Source organism: Petromyzon marinus, chromosome 28 (genome assembly GCF_048934315.1).
Source record: "Petromyzon marinus isolate PM22_M1 ecotype Great Lakes invasive population chromosome 28, UKy_Petmar_22M1.pri1.0, whole genome shotgun sequence".
In the NCBI taxonomy this organism is placed as follows: Eukaryota; Metazoa; Chordata; class Hyperoartia; order Petromyzontiformes; family Petromyzontidae; genus Petromyzon; species Petromyzon marinus.
This window is the reverse complement of record NC_133694.1, coordinates 11,894,929-11,920,642: the sequence shown is the minus strand read 5'-3', so window position 1 is coordinate 11,920,642 and position 25,714 is coordinate 11,894,929. Positions and strand designations below refer to the sequence as shown.

The 25,714-nt window shown below is 35.1% G+C and overlaps 1 protein-coding gene and 2 long non-coding RNA genes across 40 annotated transcripts in view; 2 read left to right on the top strand and 1 right to left on the bottom strand.

Annotated features, from left to right (window-relative positions):
* LOC116947028 (putative oxidoreductase YteT) overlaps positions 1–25,714 on the top strand; it is a 338,553-nt gene that overhangs the window by 130,727 nt on the left and 182,112 nt on the right. The window lies entirely within an intron of this gene.
* The window catches only part of LOC116947030 (uncharacterized), a 118,963-nt gene that overhangs the window by 18,526 nt on the left and 74,723 nt on the right, over positions 1–25,714 (bottom strand). The gene's annotated exons all lie outside the window — the stretch shown is intronic.
* The window catches only part of LOC142929304 (uncharacterized), a 42,822-nt gene continuing 27,057 nt past the window's right edge, over positions 9,950–25,714 (top strand). For 15 of the 35 annotated variants that reach the window (XR_012945578.1, XR_012945579.1, XR_012945577.1 and 12 more), the window contains exon 1: positions 9,950–25,458. This is a non-coding gene — a long non-coding RNA (uncharacterized LOC142929304). The remainder of the gene's footprint in view (positions 25,459–25,714) is intronic. The other 20 variants (XR_012945550.1, XR_012945548.1, XR_012945552.1 and 17 more) reach the window with 20 other exon arrangements.

Sequence of the window (25,714 nt, the reverse complement as noted above, 5' to 3'; positions counted from 1 at the left end):
GCCACCGTCCGCGCAGGGCCATGTACATTGAGTTCCCCCTTGTTACGAAATATTAAACATACATATTGCACATGGGTGAAATGGGTGTCGTTAATTCGTACCGAGACGTGCTTAGCTGATGGCGTAACGAGGCGTTGCCGATGCGCGCATTGGCTAACGTGTGACATTTGCTGGAGAGACGTTAATAGAACAGCAATGTTTTTCCGACACCAAGATTCTGTGAGGCTTTTTTCTTAGATTAGCAACAACAACAATTATTGGATTTCTCCAAGAAATGGTTTCACTGCAAATTACGTGGGATCAGGATTCTCCACTAACAGAGATGGTGTATTAAGAGTGTGGGTGTGTATGTGTATGTATGTATGTGTGTATGTATGTATGTGTATGTATGTGTGTATCTATGTGTGTGTGTATGTGTGTGTTAATGGAACATCTTCGCCGGTTAGAAACATTTAGGCTAGCCTGCCTACGATCCATCCTGGGTTTAACCACGCTAGATTGTGAGGAGCTCAAATCCTTGAAAGATCTGGGCAAGATCCCATCGGTGAGCTCCTCCGGCAGGCAAGGCTGCGTTGGCTGGGTCATGTAGCCCGCATGCCCAGCCACCGCATGCCGAAACAGCTTTTGTTCGGCCGGATCGAGGGGGCTAAACGGGCGCATCACGGGCTAGAGAAGAGATGGAGTGATGTGGTACAGGAGGACGTGGAGCTGAGTGGACTTGCCGATGACTGGTACCAGCGGTGTCAAGATCGGCCTCTGTGGAGGAGGCTCGTGAAGGACGCTACTGGGCAGTTGGAGGCAGTCGCCCTCCAACAACAACGGAGGGCGGAGGAGCGACGCTCACAACAACGAGTGGAGCGCCGGGTGGCTAAAGCACAGTAGGGGGCACAGGTGGTGCATCAGCAAGTCATCTCAGTCAGTCGACCCGTGGCACCTGGGTCTGCCCCGTGACCTCCTGCCAGCGGGCGTTCGACACTTCACGTGGCCTCAGGGTGCACATAGCCTGGCACAAGCATCGTGGTGACGTCATCACCACTTAGTGGCGAATGGCGGTTGTTGTTGTTGTGTGTTGGGGAGCGGTAGTGTAGCGGTTAGCACGCCGCGCTACGAACCCGGGGACCCGAGTTTGATTCCCGCTTACGTATAATGTTTGCACTTCTCGTTTCAATTGCTGCCCAGTTCATCTCATGCAGTGCAACTTAAACATTAGTATGTCTTGGAGGTCAAGGGTGAACTCCTACTGCAATCCCCCCCCACCCCCACCAGGGTCAACAACAATTAGCGCTATAAATGTTCCACATGACGATGGCCAGGTCGCTTCTGAAGAAGAAGTTAATACCTCGGTGGGCTTTGCCTGGTAGGATGGGGATGGTTTAGTGTTTTGTATTTGTTTGAGTTTGGATGATTTGTTTACCCCTCTTGTACTTTGCACTCCTATCACGTGTTGTTTTTGTACTGTTTGTTGTTGTAACGTTCTTACCCGCCCCTACTGGACATCTGTGAAAAATATCTTCATAGCTCATCGGATTCCTCCAAGTATAAATCAATATTCTGATTCATGGGAATCCATCAGTAGTTGTCCCTATAGATGTTCTGCTTCCTCGTCGCAGGAATGTGGAATTTCCCCCCGCTGGCTGTAGACCGCCGACGGATACGGGCACCGCGTTCGCAGCGCAGCGGGCTGCCTAGGGACGAACTTGGCGAGGCGTTGGACGTGTTTCCGAGCGAGCGACTTGTTCACCTTGTCAAGCCGCTGGCTTGCTGCCCAACAGCGCCTCCCGATCAGCGTGGTTGGCTACGTACGATCGCGATAGACGTTCAGCGTGCGTGCAACGTACAATAGCGGTGCCGTCGACCGCAATAGGACGGTGCGGTAGGTCACGTTCCAGCACCGCGGTGTCCGCCCCTGCAGCGGGTTCCGGACTGCGAGGCGAGCGACGGCTGGCGGCAGCTGGCGGCTCTCGAGGTCATCGGAGCGACCGTTCAGTGCGGGGAATTGCGGGGTCCTTTTGCGGTATCTTAGCCACGTCTGGCAAAAAAAAAATGTGAGCGGGGTGCCAAATCGTCGCAGCCTTCGGGCTGACCGCTCGGTGCCCCGCCACTCGTGGCGAAGGGCAACGGGTGCGGAGCGGCCGCACGAAGACGTTGTCAATTCCCCTCTTCGCCTGTCGGGCACCGTCGTCTGTCACAGGACCGTATATTAGTTCCGGGGCACCTTTGGCCCCCGCTGCTGGCCGACGCACTTTGCTGTCAGAGTCACCGGGGGGGCGGAGGGAGGGGGGGGGAGGCGGGTCACCGGTTCTAAACCCGACCTCAGCCTTCAGATAATCTACTGCAGCGGGTCTCATTAAAAACCGGACGCCGTCTGTCGCCGCTGCACGTGGGTGCGAGAGACCGACTCCCCGGTTTGCTGCTCGCAATACGAGACCGTTATTACGCCACGGCATCTTACCCCGGGACGTATTTTATGGGGAAAGGGCAAGACCTATAACCAGATCAGAATCAGAATATTTATTTACACTTGGAGGAATGCGATGAGCTATGAAGCTCTTTTTCACAGATGTCCAGTACGGGTGGGTCAGAACGTTACAACAACCAAAGAATACAAATCACGTTCGAGGACTGCAAATTAGAGATAAGCAGACAACGGCAGACAGAGCCTTGGCACAATGCCGCCTAATAATACCCGCAGCAGAGAAGGAGACAAAAGATCGGAAGAGGTGAAGGGAACCCGAGCAGACAGCACGTGCCCGTAACACATCGTACAACCCGACGATGATCACGATGATGGTGAACTTTCCCATGGGCGTATGCGGAGACGTTCTGACAATCGCCGCAATGCCTGCGCAGTCGGAGGCCGGCCCTCCCCCCCACCCCCGCTGTCTTCATCCCGAGTGTGCTGGCGTGCTCGGGGCAGCCAAGCGGAAAATCATCCCCACCCCAACGGACGGAGGGGATAGCCGCCAGCGACGAATGACCATGCCGCGACAGGGAAAGCGATCCCGGCTGTCGGTTGAAATCGATTCTTTTTCACAGTTTTCCAGGCGAGACGCCACGTGTATGAGACTGGGCCCGCTCGGACCGTCAACGTTGTGAGTTGAATTCCTGATGAGAGTTGGTCCTGCCCATCGGCTAAAAATTTATTCTGCTACGGTTCTCCAGGCGAGATGGCCCGTGTATGGGAGCAACGACTGGGCCCCTGGACCGTTAACTTTGTGAGTTGAATTCCTGGTGAGGGTTGACTCCACCCACCAACATCATCATCTTCATTGTTAACCCAAAGTGGTGGTTAAAATGGGTACTACCTAGAAAGCATGTACCTATTGGTGAGAGATGAACATTTGTCACGTGAAGAGCCTGAGCCCCATCATACGAATGTGGAGTTGTCACAGGCAGCTCAGAACCATCATTGGTGACGAGCAGTGCCCTCAACATCTGAAGAGAGAAAAAGGAACCTGGTTTAAAGTTGTGCCATGATCACCCAGATTCTTTATTTACTTGCACACTTCATGTAAACCTGCACGCACGGCCACGTTGTCCAACCACTGCTGGACGAGGGCCTCACCGTGCCGTGCGGATCGTGGGAGTCATTTGGCCGTTCTTCGCCACGCTCGTCAGCGCGGGTTGGTGAAGGCGGGGAAACATAGACGTGGGAGCGTGCGGTACCGTGCGGTACATTGCAACAGTGGAATATGCCGCACTGCCCTCTGCTGCCCACCTCGTACGTACGGTTCAGCGGTGGCATCCGGAGCACGCGGGTCATTGAGCGGTGCGGGAGTTGTTGTGGTCCTGAAGAACACGGCATTATTGGAAAAATCGCGTTATAATAAATAATGTATAATGCATGGTAAAGCACGTTCCGCGAAAACACGTGAGATGCGTAACGCAGGCTGAACAAAGACCGAGGCGTGTGGGTAGCATCTAGAAGCATCCAGCAGCATCTCAAGGCCTCGTGCAACGCTACGCCGAGGCAGCCGTACGACCGCTTATTCCTACCCGCGCGACGTAGTTCCGTTCGCTTGATCGCGTTATTCACAATTTGCGTTATACACAAAAAACACGCGGCGGAGGGCATCAACGGAAAACAAGTGACGCACGGCGGCGATGCACGGCAGTATTCCGACACTTTGGAGGTGGGGTTGGTGGATCACAGAGATTCTCTTGCAGCGCGAGCGATGCTTCGTCTCACTTAACGTATTCTGGGCCGCAGGTTAGCCCAGGAGGGTGCCACGGTGGCAAGGTGTTAACTACCTCACCTGGTATACAGGAGGCCGTGGGTTCCATGTTTTCCCTGTGGTCGCGTGGATTTTTCTCCGGATCCTCCGGTTTTTCCCTTCACATTTAGAATCAACGTGTGTTATGAAGTATTTGGCTGCTATAAATGTCCACGTGATAAGCCACTTTTTTGTGCTATAATTTGCGGCCAGGTCCCTTCTGAAACATATTTTTATTAATTTATTGTTTCCCTTCTACGTGACTTTACCGAAAGAACCAAGAATATGAATCCCTGCAATCACGAAAGCTTTAAATCAAAATATAACCACATAGCTCAATGGGCCTTTCTTGGTAAAAATAAAACAAAATCGTTTATGAGGTGGCACGTGACTCGTAGTTACAGCCAAAGAGAGAGGTATACTGGACGTGGTGTGCCGGGCGTGTAAATATTTCCCTGCTCGCTGATCCAGACAGACCCGGCTGTGAAGATGTCCTCAAACTGCAGGGCTGAGGTGGCCACAGATGAGAGAGAGATGGCTCAGCGGTAGAAAGAGCGGCTCGCGATCCGAAAGATTACGCGTTCAACTCCCGCTTGAGGGTTGACTCAGCCCATCATGCCTCTTGGTTTGATAAAGTGGTTACTACTTTCTGGAAGTTAAAAGTTCTTGTCCTATGGATAGATTAGCCCCCCCCCCCGCCCCGTCGTCACCCTCCACCATATTAATGTGGCATCTTTATCATCGGCTCAGTGCTCTAAATGGGAGATTTGAGTCACCTAAATGTTCATTTGAGCAGCATACTACCGACTGAATAGCTGAGTACAAATTAAAATTATAGCCATGACACGGCACACAATAGCCTGTATTTTTGTTGTTTACGATCACCCTGGGGGTCTTGAAGAACATCTTTCGCAGCAGACGGCCGTCGCGCTTTGGTGACCGCACAGTTGCCGGAGTGTAGCCGCGGAGTCTTTGAAAGCTCCGCTCCGTGGCAGGGGACACCGATCCCTCGGGCGAGCGTCCCTGCACAACGCCGCCGACGTCTTCCCGGTCGGAGACGCGCCCCTACGCCGCATCGCGCGTAATCCGTGCGGTGTGCCCACTAAATATAGAAACACGTTTGCGGAGTCCATTTGGGCGTAAGCGTCATTTGTAAAAGTTCACCGCTTGAGTCGGTTCACGTTGACGTTCTTTCATCAAGCCCAATGTAAGGCGCGGAATTAAATATTTAATGTTTCTGCCATCCCCACCTCCCCCCCCCCCGTATACTACGAGGTTACCAATCAAGAGAGGGGGAAAGAGAGAGTCGCCATCCTTTAGCTCGCAGATCCATTAGCGTTTAAAATGATGTGCGCGCGCTCGCGAGAGAGGGCATTGCGCGGGCGGCGCCCTGCCACTGGCCTAGCTGAATTGCCTGGGAAATGATTTATTAAGTCTATAAAAATGCAAATGAGCTTGTACTTTTGGGCTCTCTGTGGTCCGTAAGTTGTGAACGTATGAACGGGGGGGGTGCTTGAGGAGCCCATTACAGACAAATGTTGAGAGAGAGAGAGGCTGCCGCAGGAGATGAGGAACGTGGTGTGTGTGATTCCACCGCTGCGTTTACTGAGAGTCTTCACGCCGAGTACATTCGTGTGCTTTGTTAGGAAGGTCTTAAATATTGAGTAAGAAGGGGGGGAGGCTATTATTTTACACTTTAGTTGTATTTTCAAAGGAGTTAAGTAAAATGGTAGTTCGCCGTCTCTCCAGCTGTGCGCGATATGCATTGCACGAGTATTATTACAACAACCGTAACTTCTACACATCACACTTATTTGGCTGCCCACGTGTTGAAGCACGTGACCATGTATATTAGAGCCCCGTTGAGCTATGTAGCTTTTTTTCAGAAGGGACCTGGTCACATTATGATAGCTTAACGTAGTGGCTTATCGCGTGGACATTTATAGCAGCCAAATACTCTAGACGCCTGTTTCTAAATGCAGAGGGGAAAACCGGAGCATCCGGAGAAAAAATCCACGTGACCACGAGGAGAGAGACACCACAAACTCCAGATATACAGGCATCATCAAGGTCGGGATCGAACCCACAACCTCCTGTATACCAGGCACCCTTCGTTGGGAATCGAACTCGGGAACGTGTTGCTGCGAGACACGGCAGTCACGACCGCACCGCCGCCCCGGTGCCCTGCCGCCCGATCGACTGTCACAATACAACAGAATCAATCAACAGAGTTCGATCACACGCAGATTGCGAGATAAGAGACAATGCTGACACACTGCGTTTATCAGAGACAGGCATTAAAGACCGAAATGCATACACCTCGTCCTTTCTTATAGTTGAGGATTTGATGAACACGCTATGCTGGGCTTCCATGGTAAACTGGACATACATGGTGAACTTGGCTTCCATGGTAAACTGGGCTTCCATGGTGAACTGGGCTTCCATGGTGATCTGGACTCTCATGGTAAACTGGACTTCCATGGTGAACTGGGCTTCCATGGTGAACTGGACATCCATGGTAAACTGGACTTCCATGGTGAACTGGGCTTCCATGGTGAACTGGACATCCATGGTGAACTGGGCTTCCATGGTGAACTGGGCTTCCATGGTGAACTGGGCTTCCATGGTAAACTGGACTTCCATGGTGATCTGGACTTTCATGGTAAACTGGACTTCCATGGTGAACTGGGCTTCCATGGTGAACTGGACTTCCATGGTAAACTGGGCTTCCATGGTAAACTGGACATCCATGGTGAATTGGGCTTCCATGGTGAACTGGACTTCCTTGGTGAACTTGGCTTCCATGGTAAACTGGGCTTCCTTGGTGAACTTGTCTTCCATGGTGAGCTGGACTTCCATGGTAAACTGGGCTTCCATGGTGAGCTGGACTTCCATGATAAACTGGACTTCCATGGTGAACTGGGCTTCCATGGTGAACTGGACTTCCATGGTGAACTGGACTTTCATGGTGAACTGGACTCCCATGGTGAACTGGACTTTCATGGTGAACTGGACTCCAATGGTGAACTGGACTTCCATGGTGAACTGGACTTCCATGATTAACTGGACTCCCATGGTGAACTGGACTTTCATGGTGAACTGGGCTTCCATGGTGAACTGGACTCCCATGGTAACCTAGACTCCCATGGTGAACTGGACTTTCATGGTGAATTGGACTTCCATGATGAACTGGACTTCCATGGTGAACTGGACTTCCATGGTAAACTGGACTTTCATGGTGAGCTGGACTTTCATGGTGAACTGGACTTCCATGATTAACTGGACTCCCATGGTGAACTGGACTCCCATGGTAAACTGGACTCCCACGGTAAACTGGACTCCTTTGGTAAATTTGACTTCCGTGGTGAACTGGACTCCCATGGTGAACTGGACTTCCATGATAAACTGCACTTCTATGGTAAACTGGACTCCCATGGTAAACTGAACTCCCATGGTAAACTGGACTTCCATGGTAAAAATATTGTTATTGGCGAACATGTTGGGTTTTTGGTGCTTGCGCACCATTGCCAATGTAGCAGCAGCAGCATTGCTGAATAATTAGTATCTCAGCATTCCCTCGCTGTTCACGAACTTGCTATCCGCGATTTTGGCTCCTCGCGAATCGCATCTGGAACTCTGCATGACTGCTTCGAGAGAGTGAAGTGATGAGAGAAAATGTGATGCGAGAAAGCGGTGAGATGGATAAAGTGATGAGATAAATTGATGAGCTAAAGCGATGAGGTCAAGTGGTGAGATCAAGTGATGGGAGAGAATGTAATGTGAGAAAGTGATGAGAGAGAAAGTGATGAGATAAAGAGACGTAAAAAATACGTAATTTTCATATATTTAATAGCTTATTTACGTATTTATTTAAGGTTATTCATTATTATCCGCAAAATGTGCTATGTACGAGCATCTCCGGAACATATCCCTCACAAATAACGAGAGAATACATGATTCATAATAAAGGTTTTTGGGTTAGATTGCATAAGTATAAATGTGCCGTAACCCTGCACCATCCGACACAGCCGGTAAGGTTTGTCATGTAAAAACAAAACGTGCCAGTTACTGCTTCAGCCCACCGGTGTGTTGGAGACTAAATCCACAACATTTACAATTTGAGTAGTACGACGTTTCACTGGTAATTACATCCAGCATCATCGGGCGATTTGCCAGAATACAGTATTTTAGGGCCGGTCATTTACAGAAGCATAAGCAATGCCGTGTGTAGGTGCGTGCCAGAGTAATCAACTACAACTGCTTGATTTATTCCGCTGATAGCCCGCTAAGATTCACAGGTCCATTTCGCAACATGCACCGGTCCGGCTTTGATCATTTCCAGCAGCCACAAATATCCCCACGCTGCGGGCAAATCAACCGGACGATTTGGCAGCAATGGAATCAGCTCGTGTGCCAGTGCTCGGCTGGATCATGAGAGATGGCAGCGGCTCGGGGAAGCGTTCAATCCAGAAGTGTGTAGACCATGGCGGATGATGTATGTGTGTATGTTGAACTTCGTTAGCACCGTACGTCGCCAACCGTGCTAATCGGAGGTGCGGGGGAAGGATAACAAATTGAACACAAAAAGCAGCTTTAAGGAAATTAGTTTTCAATCTAGGTGATTTAAAAGTGGCTTCCTAACATCGGAAAGAAGAGCGTTCCAGACGGCCCCAGAACTTCATCCAAAAGCGCGCGATGCAGTAACCATCGTTGTTCGATGGCCAGCCAAAAGCCAAGGAGGTTGTTTTTTTGCAGGAATCCATACTCTTTGGTTCTCTTCCGAAAGAACCAAAGAGTATAGGTTTTTTTACAGGATTATAGGTTGTTTTTTACAGGATTATAGGTTGTATTTTACAGGATTATAGGTAGTTTTTTTCAGGATTATAGGTTGTTTTTTACAGGATTATAGGTTGTTTTTTTACAGGATTATAGGTTGTTTTTTACAGGATTATAGGTTGTTTTTTACAGTATAGGTTGTTTTTTACAGGATTATAGGTTGTTTTTTACAGGATTATAGGTTGTTTTTACTGGATTATAGGTTGTTTTTTAACAGTATTATAGGTTGTTTTTTACAGGATTATAGGTTGTTTTTTAACAGTATTCTAGGTTGTTTTTTACAGGATTATAGGTTGTTTTTTACAGGATTATAGGTTGTTTTTTACAGGATTATAGGTTGTATTTTACAGGATTATTGGTTGTTTTTTACAGTATAGATTGTTTTTACAGTATAGGTTGTTTTTTTACAGTATAGGTTGTTTTTACAGGATTATAGGTTGTTTTTTACAGGATTATAGGTTGTTTTTTACAGGATTATAGGTTGTTTTTTACAGGATTATAGGTTGTTTTTTTACAGGATTCTAGGTTGTTTTTTTACAGGATTATAGGTTGTTTTTTACAGGATTATAGGTTGTTTTTTACAGGATTATAGGTTGTTTTTTTTACAGGATTATAGGTTGTTTTTACGGGATTATAGGTTGTTTTTTACGGGATTATAGGTTGTTTTTACGGGATTATAGGTTGTTTTTACAGGACTATAGGTTGTTTTTATAGGATTATAGGTTGTTTTTTTACGGGATTCTAGGTTGTTTTTTACAGGATTATAGGTTGTTTTTACAGGTTTATAGGTTGTTTTTTACAGTATACGTTGTTTTTTACAGGATTATAGGTTGTTTTTACAGGATTATAGGTTGTTTTTACAGGATTATAGGTTGTTTTTTACGGGATTATAGGTTGTTTTTTACAGGATTATAGGTTGTTTTTACAGGATTATAGGTTGTTTTTTACAGGATTATAGGTTGTTTTTACAGGATTATAGGTTGTTTTTTACAATATAGGTTGTTTTTTACAGGATTATAGGTTGTTTTTTTATGGGAATATAGGTTGTTTTTTTACTGGATTATAGGTTGTTTTTACAGGATTATAGGTTGTTTTTTTACAGTATGGGTTGTTTTTTACAGGATTATAGGTTGTTTTTTACAGTATAGGTTGTTTTTTTTTACAGTATTATAGGTTGTTTTTTTACAGGATTATAGGTTGTTTTTTACAGGATTATAGGTTGTTTTTTTTACAGGATTATAGGTTGTTTTTTTACAGTATAGGTTGTTTTTCTTACAGGATTATAGGTTGTTTTTTACAGGATTATAGGTTGTTTTTTTACAGGATTATAGGTTGTTTTTTACAGGATTATAGGTTGTTTTTTTACAGGATTTTAGGTTGTTTTTTACAGGATTATAGGTTTTTTACAGTATAGGTTGTTTTTTACAGTATAGGTTGTTTTTTACAGGATTATAGGTTGTTTTTTACAGGATTCTAGGTTGTTTTTTACAGGATTATAGGTTGTTTTTTACAGGTTTATAGGTTGTTTTTTTTACAGGATTATAGGTTGTTTTTTACAGGATTATAGGTTGTTTTTTTACAGGATTATAGGTTGTTTTTTTACAGGATTATAGATTGTTTTTTACAGGATTATAGGTTGTTTTTTACAGGATTATAGGTTGTTTTTTACAGGATTATAGGTTGTATTTTGCAGGATTATAGGTTGTTTTTTTCAGGATTATAGGTTGTTTTTTACAGGATTATAGGTTGTTTTTTTACAGGATTATAGGTTGTTTTTTACAGGATTATAGGTTGTTTTTTACAGGATTATAGGTTGTTTTTTACAGGATTATAGGTTGTTTTTTACAGGATTATAGGTTGTTTTTACAGGATTATAGGTTGTTTTTTTACAGGATTATAGGTTGTTTTTTACAGGATTATAGGTTGTTTTTTAACAGTATTATAGGTTGTTTTTTACAGGATTATAGGTTGTTTTTACAGGATTATAGGTTGTTTTTTACAGGATTATAGGTTGTTTTTTAACAGTATTATAGGTTGTTTTTTACAGGATTATAGGTTGTTTTTTAACAGTATTATAGGTTGTTTTTACAGGATTATAGGTTGTTTTTTACAGGATTATAGGTTGTTTTTTACAGGATTATAGGTTGTATTTTACAGGATTATAGGTTGTTTTTTTACAGTATAGGTTGTTTTTACAGTATAGGTTGTTTTTACAGGATTATAGGTTGTTTTTTACAGGATTATAGGTTGTTTTTTACAGGATTATAGGTTGTTTTTTACAGGATTATAGGTTGTTTTTTTATAGGATTCTAGGTTGTTTTTTTACAGGATTATAGGTTGTTTTTTTACAGGATTATAGGTTGTTTTTTTACAGGATTATAGGTTGTTTTTTTTACAGGATTATAGGTTGTTTTTTACAGTATAGGTTGTTTTTTTACAGGATTATAGGTTGTTTTTTACAGGATTATAGGTTGTTTTTACGGGATTATAGGTTGTTTTTTACGGGATTATAGGTTATTTTTACGGGATTATAGGTTGTTTTTCCAGGATTATAGGTTGTTTTTACAGGATTATAGGTTGTTTTTTTACGGGATTATAGGTTGTTTTTTACAGGATTATAGGTTGTTTTTACAGGATTATAGGTTGTTTTTTTACAGGATTATAGGTTGTTTTTACAGGATTATAGGTTGTTTTTTACAGTATAGGTTGTTTTTTACAGGATTATAGGTTGTTTTTTACAGTATAGGTTGTTTTTTACAGGATTATAGGTTGTTTTTACAGGATTATAGGTTGTTTTTACAGGATTATAGGTTGTTTTTTTATGGGATTATAGGTTGTTTTTTTACAGGATTATAGGTTGTTTTTACAGGATTATAGGTTGTTTTTTTACAGGATTATAGGTTGTTTTTACAGGATTATAGGTTGTTTTTTACAATATAGGTTGTTTTTTACAGGATTATAGGTTGTTTTTTTACAGGAATATAGGTTGTTTTTTTACTGGATTATAGGTTGTTTTTACAGGATTATAGGTTGTTTTTTACAGTATAGGTTGTTTTTTACAGGATTATAGGTTGTTTTTTACAGTATAGGTTGTTTTTTTACAGGATTATAGGTTGTTTTTTTTACAGGATTATAGGTTGTTTTTTGCAGGATTATAGGTAGTTTTTTTACAGGATTATAGGTTGTTTTTTACAGTATAGGTTGTTTTTCTTACAGGATTATAGGTTGTTTTTTCCAGGATTATAGGTTGTTTTTTACAGGATTATAGGTTGTATTTTACAGGATTATAGGTTGTTTTTTACAGGATTATAGGTTGTTTTTTACAGGATTTTAGGTTGTTTTTTACAGGATTATAGGTTGTTTTTTTACAGTATAGGTTGTTTTTTACCTGATTATAGGTTGTTTTTTACAGGATTATAGGTTGTTTTTTGTAGGATTATAGGTTGTTTTTTACAGTATAGGTTGTTTTTTACAGTATAGGTTGTTTTTTACAGGATTATAGGTTATTTTTTACAGGATTATAGGTTGTTTTTTACAGGATTATAGGTTGTTTTTTACAGGTTTATAGGTTGTTTTTTTACAGGATTATAGGTTGTTTTTTTACAGGATTATAGGTTGTTTTTTTACAGGATTATAGGTTGTTTTTTACAGGATTCTAGGTTGTTTTTTACAGGATTATAGGTTGTTTTTTACAGGATTATAGGTTGTTTTTTACAGGATTATAGGTTGTTTTTTTACACGATCATAGGTTGTTTTTTTACAGGATTATAGGTTGTTTTTTACAGTATAGGTTGTTTTTACAGGATTATAGGTTGTTTTTTACAGGATTATAGGTTGTTTTTTACAGTATAGGTTGTTTTTTACAGGATTATAGGTTGTTTTTTACAGGATTATAAGTTGTTTTTTACAGTATTATAGGTTGTTTTTTTACAGAATTATAGGTTGTTTTTTACAGGATTATAGGTTGTTTTTTTACATGATTATACGTTTTTTACAGGATTATAGGTTGTTTTTTTACAGGATTATTGGTTCTTTTTATAGTATTATAGGTTGTTTTTTACAGTATTATAGGTTGTTTTTTTACGGGATTATAGGTTGTTTTTACAGGATTGTAGGTTGTTTTTTACAGGATTATAGGTTGTATTTTACAGGATTATAGGTTGTTTTTTACAGGATTATAGGTTGTTTTTTACAGTATAGGTTTTTTTGCGGGATTATAAGTTGTTTTTTACAGGATTATAGGTTGTTTTTACAGTATAGGTTGTTTTTTACAGGATTATAGGTTTGTTTTTACAGGATTATAGGTTGTTTTTTTACAGTATAGGTTGTTTTTTACAGTATAGGTTGTTTTTTACAGGATTATAGGTTGTTTTTTACAGTATAGGTTTTTTTGCGGGATTATAAGTTGTTTTTTACAGGATTATAGGTTGTTTTTACAGTATAGGTTGTTTTTTACAGGTTTATAGGTTGTTTTTTTTACAGGATTATAGGTTGTTTTTTTACAGGATTATAGGTTGTTTTTTTACAGGATTATAGGTTGTTTTTTACAGGATTCTAGGTTGTTTTTTACAGGATTATAGGTTGTTTTTTACAGGATTATAGGTTGTTTTTTACAGGATTATAGGTTTTTTTACACGATCATAGGTTGTTTTTTTACAGGATTATAGGTTGTTTTTTACAGTATAGGTTGTTTTTTACAGGATTATAGGTTGTTTTTTTACAGGATTATAAGTTGTTTTTTACAGTATTATAGGTTGTTTTTTTTACAGAATTATAGGTTGTTTTTTACAGGATTATAGGTTGTTTTTTTACATGATTATACGTTGTTTTTTACAGGATTATAGGTTGTTTTTTTACAGGATTATTGGTTCTTTTTTACAGTATTATAGGTTGTTTTTTACAGTATTATAGGTTGTTTTTTTACGGGATTATAGGTTGTTTTTACAGGATTGTAGGTTGTTTTTTACAGGATTACAGGTTGTATTTTACAGGATTATAGGTTGTTTTTTACAGGATTATAGGTTGTTTTTTACAGTATAGGTTTTTTTTGTGGGATTATAAGTTGTTTTTTACAGGATTATAGATTGTTTTTTACAGGATTATAGGTTGTTTTTACAGTATAGGTTGTATTTTACAGGATTCTAGGTTGTTTTTTACAGGATTATAGGTTGTTTTTTACAGGATTATAGATTGTTTTTTACAGGATTATAGGTTGTTTTTACAGTATAGATTGTTTTTTACAGTATAGGTTGTTTTTTACAGGATTATAGGTTGTTTTTTTATAGGATTATAGGTTGTTTTTTACAGTATAGGTTGTTTTTTACAGGATTATAGGTTGTTTTTTACAGGATTATAGGTTGTTTTTTACAGGATTATAGGTTGTTTTTTTACAGGATTATAGGTTTTTTTACAGGATTATAGGTTGTTTTTTACAGGATTATAGGTTGTTTTTTACAGGATTATAGGTTGTTTTTTACACGATCATAGGTTGTTTTTTACAGGATTATAGGTTGTTTTTTACAGTATAGGTTGTTTTTTACAGGATTATAGGTTGTTTTTTACAGGATTTTAGGTTGTTTTTTTACAGTATAGGTTGTTTTTTACAGTATTATAGGTTGTTTTTTACAGGATTATAGGTTGTTTTTTTACAGGATTATAAGTTGTTTTTTACAGTATTATAGGTTGTTTTTTTTACAGAATTATAGGTTGTTTTTTACAGGATTATAGGTTGTTTTTTTACATGATTATACGTTGTTTTTTACAGGATTATAGGTTGTTTTTTTACAGGATTATTGGTTCTTTTTTACAGTATTATAGGTTGTTTTTTACAGTATTATAGGTTTTTTTTTACGGGATTATAGGTTGTTTTTACAGGATTGTAGGTTGTTTTTTACAGGATTACAGGTTGTATTTTACAGGATTATAGGTTGTTTTTTATAGGATTATAGTTTGTTTTTTACAGGATTATAGGTTGTTTTTTACAGGATTATAGATTGTTTTTTTTACAGGATTATAGGTTGTTTTTTACAGGATTATAGGTTGTTTTTTACAGTATTATAGGTTGTTTTTTTACAGGATTATAGGTTGTATTTTACAGGATTATAGGTTGTTTTTTATAGGATTATAGGTTGTTTTTTACAGGATTATAGGTTGTTTTTTACAGGATTATAGGTTGTTTTTTACAGGATTATAGGTTGTTTTTTACAGGATTATAGGTTGTTTTTTACAGGATTATAGGTTGTTTTTTACAGGATTATAGGTTGTTTTTTTACAGGATTTTAGGTTGGTTTTTACAGGATTATAGGTTGTTTTTTACAGGATTATAGGTTGTTTTTTACACGATCATAGGTTGTTTTTTACAAGATTATAGGTTGTTTTTTTTACAGTATAGGTTGTTTTTTACAGGATTATAGGTTGTTTTTTACAGTATGGGTTGTTTTTTGCAGGATTATAGGTTGTTTTTTTACGGGATTATAGGTTGTTTTTTACAGTATAGGTTGTTTTTTACAGGATTATACGTTGTTTTTTACAGGATTATAGGTTGTTTTTTACATGATTATACATTGTTTTTTACAGTATTATAGGTTGTTTTTTACAGGATTTTAGGTTGGTTTTTACAGGATTATAGGTTGTTTTTTACAGGATTATAGGTTGTTTTTTACACGATCATAGGTTGTTTTTTACAAGATTACAGGTTGTTTTTTTACAGTATAGTTTGTTTTTTACAGGATTATAGGTTGTTTTTTACAGGATTATAGGTTGTTTTTACAGTATAGGTTGTTTTTTACAGGATTATAGGTTGTTTTTACAGGATTGTAGGTTGTTTTTTACAGGATTATAGGTTGTATTTTACAGGATTATAGGTTATTTTTTACAGGATTATAGGTTGTTTTTTACAGGATTATAGGTTGTTTTTTACAGGATTATAGGTTGTTTTTTTACAGGATTATAGGTTTTTTTACAGGATTATAGGTTGTTTTTTACAGGATTATAGGTTGTTTTTTACAGGATTATAGGTTGTTTTTTACACGATCATAGGTTGTTTTTTACAGGATTATAGGTTGTTTTTTACAGTATAGGTTGTTTTTTACAGGATTATAGGTTGTTTTTTACAGGATTTTAGGTTGTTTTTTTACAGTATAGGTTGTTTTTTACAGTATTATAGGTTGTTTTTTACAGGATTATAGGTTGTTTTTTTACAGGATTATAAGTTGTTTTTTACAGTATTATAGGTTGTTTTTTTTACAGAATTATAGGTTGTTTTTTACAGGATTATAGGTTGTTTTTTTACATGATTATACGTTGTTTTTTACAGGATTATAGGTTGTTTTTTTACAGGATTATTGGTTCTTTTTTACAGTATTATAGGTTGTTTTTTACAGTATTATAGGTTTTTTTTTACGGGATTATAGGTTGTTTTTACAGGATTGTAGGTTGTTTTTTACAGGATTACAGGTTGTATTTTACAGGATTATAGGTTGTTTTTTATAGGATTATAGTTTGTTTTTTACAGGATTATAGGTTGTTTTTTACAGGATTATAGATTGTTTTTTTTACAGGATTATAGGTTGTTTTTTACAGGATTATAGGTTGTTTTTTACAGTATTATAGGTTGTTTTTTTACAGGATTATAGGTTGTATTTTACAGGATTATAGGTTGTTTTTTATAGGATTATAGGTTGTTTTTTACAGGATTATAGGTTGTTTTTTACAGGATTATAGGTTGTTTTTTACAGGATTATAGGTTGTTTTTTACAGGATTATAGGTTGTTTTTTACAGGATTATAGGTTGTTTTTTACAGGATTATAGGTTGTTTTTTTACAGGATTTTAGGTTGGTTTTTACAGGATTATAGGTTGTTTTTTACAGGATTATAGGTTGTTTTTTACACGATCATAGGTTGTTTTTTACAAGATTATAGGTTGTTTTTTTTACAGTATAGGTTGTTTTTTACAGGATTATAGGTTGTTTTTTACAGTATGGGTTGTTTTTTGCAGGATTATAGGTTGTTTTTTTACGGGATTATAGGTTGTTTTTTACAGTATAGGTTGTTTTTTACAGGATTATACGTTGTTTTTTACAGGATTATAGGTTGTTTTTTACATGATTATACATTGTTTTTTACAGTATTATAGGTTGTTTTTTACAGGATTTTAGGTTGGTTTTTACAGGATTATAGGTTGTTTTTTACAGGATTATAGGTTGTTTTTTACACGATCATAGGTTGTTTTTTACAAGATTACAGGTTGTTTTTTTACAGTATAGTTTGTTTTTTACAGGATTATAGGTTGTTTTTTACAGGATTATAGGTTGTTTTTACAGTATAGGTTGTTTTTTACAGGATTATAGGTTGTTTTTACAGGATTGTAGGTTGTTTTTTACAGGATTATAGGTTGTATTTTACAGGATTATAGGTTATTTTTTACAGGATTATAGGTTGTTTTTTACAGTATAGGTTTTTTTTGCGGGATTATAAGTTGTTTTTTACAGGATTATAGATTGTTTTTTACAGGATTATAGGTTGTTTTTACAGTATAGGTTGTTTTTTACAGGATTATAGGTTTGTTTTTACAGGATTATAGGTTGTTTTTTACAGGATTATAGATTGTTTTTTACAGGATTATAGGTTGTTTTACAGTATAGATTGTTTTTTACAGTATAGGTTGTTTTTTACAGGATTATAGGTTGTTTTTTTACAGGATTATAGGTTGTTTTTTACAGGATTATAGGTTGTTTTTTACAGGATTATAGGTTGTTTTTTACAGGATTATAGGTTGTTTTTTACAGGAATTTAGGTTGTTTTTTACAGGATTATACTTTTTTTACAGTATAGGTTGTTTTTTTACAGTATAGGTTGTTTTTTACCGGATTATAGGTTTTTTTTACGGGATCATAGGTTGTTTTTTTACGGGATTATAGGTTGTTTTTTACAGGATTATAGGTTGTTTTTTACAGGATTATAGGTTGTGTTTTACAGGATTATAGGTTGTTTTTTACAGGATTATAGGTTTTTTTACAGGATTATAGGTTGTTTTTTATAGGATTATAGGTTGTTTTTTACAGGATTATAGGTTGTTTTTTACACGATCATAGGTTGTTTTTTTACAGGATTATAGGTTGTTTTTTACAGTATAGGTTGTTTTTTACAGGATTTTAGGTTGTTTTTTACAGGATTATAGGTTGTTTTTTACAGTATAGGTTGTTTTTTACGGGATTATAGGTTGGTTTTTTACAGGATTATAGGTTGTATTTTACAGGATTATATGTTGTTTTTTTTACAGAATTATAGTTTGTTTTTTTACAGGATTATAGGTTGTTTTTTACAGTATTATAGGTAGTTTTTTTACAGGATTATAGGTTGTTTTTTACATGATTATACGTTGTTTTTTTACAGGATTATAGGTTGTTTTTTTACAGGATTATAGGTTGTTTTTTACAGGATTATAGGTTGTATTTTACAGGATTATAGGTTGTTTTTTACAGGATTATAGGTTGTTTTTTACAGGGTTATAGATTGTTTTTTACAGGATTATAGGTAGTTTTTTATAGGATTATAGTTTGTTTTTTACAGGATTATAGGTTGTTTTTTACAGGATTATAGGTTGTTTTTTACAGGATTATAGGTTGTTTTTTACAGTATTCTAGGTTGTTTTTTACAGGATTATAGGTTGTATTTTACAGGATTATAGGTTGTTTTTTACAGGATTATAGGTTGTTTTTTACAGGATTATAGGTTGTTTTTTACAGGATTATAGGTTATTTTTTACAGGATTATAGGTTGTTTTTTACTTGATTATAGGTTGTTTTTTACAGGATTATAGGTTGTTTTTTACATGATTATACGTTGTTTTTTTACAGGATTATAGGTTGTTTTTTTACAGGATTATAGGTTGTTTTTTACAGGATTATAGGTTGTATTTTACAGGATTATAGGTTGTTTTTTACAGGATTATAGGTTGTTTTTTACAGGGTTATAGATTGTTTTTTACAGGATTATAGGTTGTTTTTTATAGGATTATTGTTTGTTTTTTACAGGATTATAGGTTGTTTTTTACAGGATTATAGATTGTTTTTTACAGGATTATAGGTTGTTTTTTACAGGATTATAGGTTGTTTTTTACAGTATTCTAGGTTGTTTTTTACAGGATTATAGGTTGTATTTTACAGGATTATAGGTTGTTTTTTACAGGATTATAGGTTGTTTTTTACAGGATTATAGGTTGTTTTTTACAGGATTATAGGTTATTTTTTACAGGATTATAGGTTGTTTTTTACTTGATTATAGGTTGTTTTTTACAGGATTATAGGTTGTTTTTTACAGTATTATAGGTTGTTTTTTTACAGGATTATAGGTTGTATTTTACAGGATTATAGGTTGTTTTTTATAGGATTATAGGTTGTTTTTTACAGGATTATAGGTTGTTTTTTACAGGATTATAGGTTGTTTTTTACAGGATTTTAGGTTGGTTTTTACAGGATTATAGGTTGTTTTTTACAGGATTATAGGTTGTTTTTTACACGATCATAGGTTGTTTTTTACAAGATTATAGGTTGTTTTTTTACAGTATAGGTTGTTTTTTACAGGATTATAGGTTGTTTTTTACAGTATGGGTTGTTTTTTGCAGGATTATAGGTTGTTTTTTTACGGGATTATAGGTTGTTTTTTACAATATAGGTTGTTTTTTACAGGATTATACGTTGTTTTTTACAGGATTATAGGTTGTTTTTTACATGATTATACATTGTTTTTTACAGTATTATAGGTTGTTTTTTACAGGATTTTAGGTTGGTTTTTACAGGATTATAGGTTGTTTTTTACAGGATTATAGGTTGTTTTTTACACGATCATAGGTTGTTTTTTACAAGATTACAGGTTGTTTTTTTACAGTATAGTTTGTTTTTTACAGGATTATAGGTTGTTTTTTACAGGATTATAGGTTGTTTTTTACAGTATAGGTTGTTTTTTACAGGATTATAGGTTGTTTTTACAGGATTGTAGGTTGTTTTTTACAGGATTATAGGTTGTATTTTACAGGATTATAGGTTATTTTTTACAGGATTATAGGTTGTTTTTTACAGTATAGGTTTTTTTTGCGGGATTATAAGTTGTTTTTTACAGGATTATAGATTGTTTTTTACAGGATTATAGGTTGTTTTTACAGTATAGGTTGTTTTTTACAGGATTATAGGTTTGTTTTTACAGGATTATAGGTTGTTTTTTACAGGATTATAGATTGTTTTTTACAGGATTATAGGTTGTTTTACAGTATAGATTGTTTTTTACAGTATAGGTTGTTTTTTACAGGATTATAGGTTGTTTTTTTACAGGATTATAGGTTGTTTTTTACAGGATTATAGGTTGTTTTTTACAGGATTATAGGTTGTTTTTTACAGGATTATAGGTTGTTTTTTACAGGAATTTAGGTTGTTTTTTACAGGATTATACTTTTTTTACAGTATAGGTTGTTTTTTTCAGTATAGGTTGTTTTTTACCGGATTATAGGTTTTTTTTACGGGATCATAGGTTGTTTTTTTACGGGATTATAGGTTGTTTTTTACAGGATTATAGGTTGTTTTTTACAGGATTATAGGTTGTGTTTTACAGGATTATAGGTTGTTTTTTACAGGATTATAGGTTTTTTTACAGGATTATAGGTTGTTTTTTATAGGATTATAGGTTGTTTTTTACAGGATTATAGGTTGTTTTTTCCACGATCATAGGTTGTTTTTTACAGGATTATAGGTTGTTTTTTACAGTATAGGTTGTTTTTTACAGGATTTTAGGTTGTTTTTTACAGGATTATAGGTTGTTTTTTACAGTATAGGTTGTTTTTTACGGGATTATAGGTTGGTTTTTTACAGGATTATAGGTTGTATTTTACAGGATTATAGGTTTTTTTTTTTTACAGAATTATAGTTTGTTTTTTTACAGGATTATAGGTTGTTTTTTACAGTATTATAGGTAGTTTTTTTACAGGATTATAGGTTGTTTTTTACATGATTATACATTGTTTTTTTACAGGATTATAGGTTGTTTTTTTACAGGATTATAGGTTGTTTTTTACAGGATTATAGGTTGTATTTTACAGGATTATAGGTTGTTTTTTACAGGATTATAGGTTGTTTTTTACAGGATTATAGATTGTTTTTTACAGGATTATAGGTTGTTTTTTATAGGATTATAGTTTGTTTTTTACAGGATTATAGGTTGTTTTTTACAGGATTATAGATTGTTTTTTACAAGATTATAGGTTGTTTTTTACAGGATTATAGGTTGTTTTTTACAGTATTCTAGGTTGTTTTTTACAGGATTATAGGTTGTATTTTACAGGATTATAGGTTGTTTTTTACAGGATTATAGGTTGTTTTTTACAGGATTATAGGTTGTTTTTTACAGGATTATAGGTTATTTTTTACAGGATTATAGGTTGTTTTTTACTTGATTATAGGTTGTTTTTTACAGGATTATAGGTTGTTTTTTACAGGATTATAGGTTGTTTTTTACAGGATTATAGGTTGTTTTTTACAGGATTATAGGTTATTTTTTACAGGATTATAGGTTGTTTTTTACTTGATTATAGGTTGTTTTTTACAGGATTATAGGTTGTTTTTTACATGATTATACGTTGTTTTTTTACAGGATTATAGGTTGTTTTTTTACAGGATTATAGGTTGTTTTTTACAGGATTATAGGTTGTATTTTACAGGATTATAGGTTGTTTTTTACAGGATTATAGGTTGTTTTTTACAGGGTTATAGATTGTTTTTTACAGGATTATAGGTTGTTTTTTATAGGATTATTGTTTGTTTTTTACAGGATTATAGGTTGTTTTTTTACAGGATTATAGATTGTTTTTTACAGGATTATAGGTTGTTTTTTACAGGATTATAGGTTGTTTTTTACAGTATTCTAGGTTGTTTTTTACAGGATTATAGGTTGTATTTTACAGGATTATAGGTTGTTTTTTACAGGATTATAGGTTGTTTTTTACAGGATTATAGGTTGTTTTTTACAGGATTATAGGTTATTTTTTACAGGATTATAGGTTGTTTTTTACTTGATTATAGGTTGTTTTTTACAGGATTATAGGTTGTTTTTTACAGTATTATAGGTTGTTTTTTTACAGGATTATAGGTTGTATTTTACAGGATTATAGGTTGTTTTTTATAGGATTATAGGTTGTTTTTTACAGGATTATAGGTTGTTTTTTACAGGATTATAGGTTGTTTTTTACAGGATTTTAGGTTGGTTTTTACAGGATTATAGGTTGTTTTTTACAGGATTATAGGTTGTTTTTTACACGATCATAGGTTGTTTTTTACAAGATTATAGGTTGTTTTTTTACAGTATAGGTTGTTTTTTACAGGATTATAGGTTGTTTTTTACAGTATGGGTTGTTTTTTGCAGGATTATAGGTTGTTTTTTTACGGGATTATAGGTTGTTTTTTACAATATAGGTTGTTTTTTACAGGATTATACGTTGTTTTTTACAGGATTATAGGTTGTTTTTTACATGATTATACATTGTTTTTTACAGTATTATAGCTTGTTTTTTACAGGATTTTAGGTTGGTTTTTACAGGATTATAGGTTGTTTTTTACAGGATTATAGGTTGTTTTTTACACGATCATAGGTTGTTTTTTACAAGATTACAGGTTGTTTTTTTACAGTATAATTTGTTTTTTACAGGATTATAGGTTGTTTTTTACAGGATTATAGGTTGTTTTTTACAGTATAGGTTGTTTTTACAGGATTATAGGTTGTTTTTACAGGATTGTAGGTTGTTTTTTACAGGATTATAGGTTGTATTTTACAGGATTATAGGTTATTTTTTACAGGATTATAGGTTGTTTTTTACAGTATAGGTTTTTTTTGCGGGATTATAAGTTGTTTTTTACAGGATTATAGATTGTTTTTTACAGGATTATAGGTTGTTTTTACAGTATAGGTTGTTTTTTACAGGATTATAGGTTTGTTTTTACAGGATTATAGGTTGTTTTTTACAGGATTATAGATTGTTTTTTACAGGATTATAGGTTGTTTTACAGTATAGATTGTTTTTTACAGTATAGGTTGTTTTTTACAGGATTATAGGTTGTTTTTTTACAGGATTATAGGTTGTTTTTTACAGGATTATAGGTTGTTTTTTACAGGATTATAGGTTGTTTTTTACAGGATTATAGGTTGTTTTTTACAGGAATTTAGGTTGTTTTTTACAGGATTATACTTTTTTTACAGTATAGGTTGTTTTTTTACAGTATAGGTTGTTTTTTACCGGATTATAGGTTTTTTTTACGGGATCATAGGTTGTTTTTTTACGGGATTATAGGTTGTTTTTTACAGGATTATAGGTTGTTTTTTACAGGATTATAGGTTGTGTTTTACAGGATTATAGGTTGTTTTTTACAGGATTATAGGTTTTTTTACAGGATTATAGGTTGTTTTTTATAGGATTATAGGTTGTTTTTTACAGGATTATAGGTTGTTTTTTCCACGATCATAGGTTGTTTTTTACAGGATTATAGGTTGTTTTTTACAGTATAGGTTGTTTTTTACAGGATTTTAGGTTGTTTTTTACAGGATTATAGGTTGTTTTTTACAGTATAGGTTGTTTTTTACGGGATTATAGGTTGGTTTTTTACAGGATTATAGGTTGTATTTTACAGGATTATAGGTTGTTTTTTTTACAGAATTATAGTTTGTTTTTTTACAGGATTATAGGTTGTTTTTTACAGTATTATAGGTAGTTTTTTTTACAGGATTATAGGTTGTTTTTTACATGATTATACATTGTTTTTTTACAGGATTATAGGTTGTTTTTTTACAGGATTATAGGTTGTTTTTTACAGGATTATAGGTTGTATTTTACAGGATTATAGGTTGTTTTTTACAGGATTATAGGTTGTTTTTTACAGGATTATAGATTGTTTTTTACAGGATTATAGGTTGTTTTTTATAGGATTATAGTTTGTTTTTTACAGGATTATAGGTTGTTTTTTACAGGATTATAGATTGTTTTTTACAAGATTATAGGTTGTTTTTTACAGGATTATAGGTTGTTTTTTACAGTATTCTAGGTTGTTTTTTACAGGATTATAGGTTGTATTTTACAGGATTATAGGTTGTTTTTTACAGGATTATAGGTTGTTTTTTACAGGATTATAGGTTGTTTTTTACAGGATTATAGGTTATTTTTTACAGGATTATAGGTTGTTTTTTACTTGATTATAGGTTGTTTTTTACAGGATTATAGGTTGTTTTTTACAGGATTATAGGTTGTTTTTTACAGGATTATAGGTTATTTTTTACAGGATTATAGGTTGTTTTTTACAGGATTTTAGGTTGGTTTTTACAGGATTATAGGTTGTTTTTTACAGGATCATAGGTTGTTTTTTACACGATCATAGGTTGTTTTTTACAAGATTATAGGTTGTTTTTTTACAGTATAGGTTGTTTTTTACAGGATTATAGGTTGTTTTTTACAGTATAGGTTGTTTTTTACGGGATTATAGGTTGTTTTTACGGGATTATAGGTTGTTTTTTAAAGGATTATAGGTTGTTTTTACAGGATTATAGGTTGTTTTTTACAGGATTATAGGTTGTTTTTTTACAGGATTTTAGGTTGGTTTTTTTACAGGATTATAGGTTGTTTTTTACAGTATAGGTTGTTTTTTACGGGATTATAGGTTGTTTTTACGTGATTATAGGTTGTTTTTTAAAGGATTATAGGTTGTTTTTTACAGTATAGGTTGTTTTTTACGGGATTATAGGTTGTTTTTTACAGGATTATTGGTTCTTTTTACAGTATTATAGGTTGTTTTTTACAGTATTATAGGTTGTTTTTTTACAGGATTATAGGTTGTTTTTTACAGGATTGTAGGTTGTTTTTTTACAGGATTATAGGTTGTATTTTACAGGATTATAGGTTGTTTTTTACAGGATTATAGGTTGTTTTTTTACAGTATAGGTTTTTTTGCGGGATTATAGGTTGTTTTTTACAGGATTATAGATTGTTTTTTACAGGATTATAGGTTGTTTTTACAGTATAGGTTGTTTTTTACAGGATTATAGGTTTGTTTTTACAGGATTATAGGTTGTTTTTTAAAGGATTATAGATTGTTTTTTTACAGGATTATAGGTTGTTTTTACAGTATAGGTTGTTTTTTACAGTATAGGTTGTTTTTTACAGGATTATAGGTTGTTTTTTACAGGATTATAGGTTGTTTTTACAGGATTATAGGTTGTTTTTACAGGAATTTAGGTTGTTTTTTACAGGATTATAGTGGTTTTTTACAGTATAGGTTGTTGTTTACGGTATAGGTTGTTTTTTACCGGATTATAGGTTGTTTTTTTACAGGATTATAGGTTGTTTTTTTATAGGATTATAGGTTGTTTTTTACAGTATAGGTTGTTTTTTACAGGATTATAGGTTGTTTTTTACAGGATTATAGGTTGTTTTTTACAGGATTATAGGTTGTTTTTTACAGGATTATAGTTTTTTTTACAGGATTATAGGTTGTTTTTTACAGGATTATAGGTTGTTTTTTACAGGATTATAGGTTGTTTTTTACACGATCATAGGTTGTTTTTTACAGGATTATAGGTTGTTTTTTACAGTATAGGTTGTTTTTTACAGGATTATAGGTTGTTTTTTACAGGATTT